This window comes from Astyanax mexicanus, chromosome 17, assembly GCF_023375975.1.
Source record: "Astyanax mexicanus isolate ESR-SI-001 chromosome 17, AstMex3_surface, whole genome shotgun sequence".
NCBI classification, from domain to species: Eukaryota; Metazoa; Chordata; class Actinopteri; order Characiformes; family Acestrorhamphidae; genus Astyanax; species Astyanax mexicanus.
In genome coordinates this window covers 8,910,001-8,913,495 of record NC_064424.1, presented here as the reverse complement: position 1 = coordinate 8,913,495, position 3,495 = coordinate 8,910,001, and the positions used below count along the sequence as shown (strand labels likewise).

The window sequence follows — 3,495 nt, the reverse complement described above, 5'->3', positions numbered from 1 at the left end:
AGAAGAGCTCAGCCCAATCATTCAAAGCCTTTAAACGAACGTTGATTCGATGTCAGAATTTTAGCATTAACCTAATTGGGCTATTAGACGGTGTTATATAAAGGTTGTTTTCAGGTTGTTTCTCTATCATCAATACATTTATGCAATGCAACCAAAAAGATTAACGTTTATTTAACGTTCTTGGCTGTCAGGGATTTGCCGTGCGCGGTCACGTCACGTCACGTCGGCGGCGCGCACCGCGAGCCCCTCTGCGCGCTCACGATTTCGAATGTTGAGGGGAAAGTGTCCGCGAGCGGGCGGGTGAGCGAGTGCGTGGCTGTGCGCGTGGTTCGGCGCGGGACTGCTCCTGCAGACAGAGGGCTTGTTTATCAGCTTTGGGGTTACAGAGGAAAACACAGCGGTTAATAAAAAAACACAAACAGGGAGCAGGAGGAGCGGGAGCCGGTTTAGGTGGATTTATTTAAGCGCTGTGTGGAATTTACCGCTGCTGGACCAACAGACACCACGGGGACCGCGGATAAACAGCTGGCGGCTGGTTGTTAGGTTATCGCTAGCTATCCTAACCTAGCAACCACGCAGCTAACCTAAACTAGCCAGGGGTTAGCTAACCTAGCGTTAGCGTGTTTGGGGTACCAACGAGTGTTACTGGTATTTTAGGTTTAAAACGGGGATTTATTTAGCCTAGTTAGCTTATCTTTCTCGTTGGACTGACTATGAGACTGTGGGGTTTGGGGGTCCTCGGCTGCGTTTGTGAAGAGTCTGTGGACGGAGACTACCGGCTCCAGACGGCGGAGGAACAGCGCTGCTAGGCGGCAGACAGGCACATCTAGACACCCCGCAGAAAGCACTCCGGTGAGTAGCAGCGGGTACAGACAGTGTTTAACGCTACGGGTCTTGTTTTTAAATCGTTTTTAAATCCCTTCGTCCTCATGGAGGAGGTGCTTGAAAAGCTTGCTGCTTGCTAAATTCATTCAAACGAGCGGTAACGTTATAGACCCCCCTACCGCCTGCTTTCCACTGGTGTAACGTTATAAACCCAGTTATCCCAGGTTAAAGGAGAAATCCGGTGTGAAATGCATTTTTGGGTGAAGTTAATGAAATAGGATAGCGAGTATGAACTTTTGTCTAATAGTCCACCTCTATTGACCCCCTGCTTTCGGAAATACAGCGCTTTTAGCCGGTGCTCCCAACAGGCTTACATGACTAGAAACAGGGGCATAGAATCACTATTAATCACTATTTTTACACCATTAACAAGCTCAAAGTAGTTCCAATTTTCAATTTTAGCGTGGTAGCATCTATTCTCAGCCATTTTAGTCAAAATATTGAAAATCTAAGCTTACTGTAAATAAAGTAAACACTTTACTCACCCAAAATTAAGAAATGTAGTCACAATAAGTTGAATGACGAGCACGGACGAATAGAGATAGGATGGGGAAAACAGACTGATAAATTAATTCAGTGGAATGAATGCATGAATTTGCTCTTGATGCACCGCCTTCAGTCCAAAACTAATGCAAGTATTTACATTACTTATATCAGCTGTAGTTTTGTTTATGCTTGTCAGTCAACATATTCTGACCCAATTTCAGTATGGGGGTGCCCTGAAAACTACCTTACCTCAAAGTACTGTGTGTATAAACAGTCAGAATATTCAATTGCTAAATGTTACACTTACCCCTGAGTGTTTTGAGTTCCTGCACATGAAAATGTATACAATCCCCATGTATACAAACATGAAAAAGTATCAGTTCTTCTGTTTGTTGTAGGTTAACAGCTGTGCTTCCTGAGAGTTTAATATTTACATTTCACTATCAAGAAACAGAACCATCTCGCTAAATGACAAATCTTGTGAAATACTTCCTGTGGGTATGGCTCCTGTTCTTAGCTTTTTCTATTGCTTCAAAATGATAGAAACAGCCAAACATTTAAATGGCCCTCAAAGGCTTAGACACTATTTAAATGTGAAAGGTTTTGATATATAGTGAGTAAATAGGTTGTGTTTGGGCAGCAAGTTTATTGTGAGTGAGCAGCCCTTAACCTTCCCCCGTTGTGTTTTCTTTCCTCAGTAATTTGTACAGTGCATTGCAGTTACAAATGAATAACTAGTCAACACTGAAATTAACATTGTAGACTAGTAGTTGCAGCCCTAAATTGTGCCCTCATGCTCTAATTTTATAAAAAAACATGTGTATTGTTTTAATGCTGTAAAAGGTTTTATACGAGCACTGTTTTGCACAAGAACATGCTGCTTTGCATTCTTTTACTTCAAAATAAACCATTTTTCTCTGCCAAACAAGGAAGATGTGTAAGCGTTTTAGATCCTGGATCCAGGAGCCAGATAGTTCCAGTGGATCTCTATATTACACCTAAAATATTTGTATTTTCACACCTATAATCATTCAGTGTACTGCTCTAGTATTCAAGTCTGGTCTTGCATTTAGAACTGCAAATTAAGAGTCTTTGTTTTCTCAGTGCAAGGAGGAGCACAACCCCCCTATTCCCCACAATAGTTAGTAAAGCCATGTAAAGTGCTGCTTCTTTTGAATCAGAGTCAGCTTTTCTGCTGCAGGAAGTTCACTGCTGTGTTTCTTATAATAAATGACCATGCAAGGGTCACTAACACTATTAGTACTAATTTCATATTCATGTGAAACATCAGTGAAAATAAGTAAAACATTTAACTTTTGTAGCTAGAGTCCTGTAGTCTTTATTTATGAGCAACTTTGCAATGTGCGATAACTTAATACTCTTTACTGTCACAGTGTTAAAACAATGCTGCTTTATCTTTAAAATGGTAAAAGCATGGGCTTACTCATTTATCTAGTCCCTGTTTACACCTGGCTATTTTTGATACTTAAAATGCATGGATTATGTCTGGATAAGGCCTCTGTTTACACCAGGTCAATTTATGTGTAAGGATTATGATTATGAACTGGGTATAGCCTGGCAATTGTAAATGCATCCAAGACACTTTATGCTGTAGAACTGTAAACATTTGTCTTTCAAAGATGCATTTGATAAAACTGAAATCTGAGCTGATCAGTCTAAACTGAGGTTTTGTCGTCAACTTAAACAGTAGAAGTTGTCTGTTTGAAGAAATGCAGAATTAGAGTATAAAATTATGATTTTTGAGTGCAGAAATCATATTTAACACAACATGGGAAAGGCTGAAAAGCTAAGGCTGATGTATAACTAGCAAATTGGGACAGGATCTGACAGAAGCAAATATGGGATTATTAGACTATTAATGAAGTTATAGGCAATTTTTGAAGAGACCACCTGGTGTGATATTTTGGCACTGGAAAAAAAACAGCTTTATAGTGAGACCTGAGAAACAGCAGAGCATCCTGAAAGCTGCCATCATAACTTTTTTAACCCTCTTTTAATTTGTCCATCCAAATATAAAACACTGGAACATTCAACATCTTACCAGTTCTGTAGCGTTTTAGGAGCTAGACTGGTGTATAGTAGTATTATAATGGGTTAGTATCT

General features: G+C 40.2%; 1 protein-coding gene across 3 annotated transcripts in view; it reads left to right on the top strand.

Moving 5' to 3' along the window:
* The first annotated feature begins 283 nt into the window (after positions 1–283).
* Positions 284–3,495, top strand: part of arhgap32b (Rho GTPase activating protein 32b) — a 116,565-nt gene continuing 113,353 nt past the window's right edge. For all 3 annotated transcript variants that reach the window (XM_022676037.2, XM_022676036.2, XM_022676035.2), the window contains exon 1: positions 284–852. The gene's annotated coding sequence lies outside the window, so the exon portion shown is untranslated. The remainder of the gene's footprint in view (positions 853–3,495) is intronic.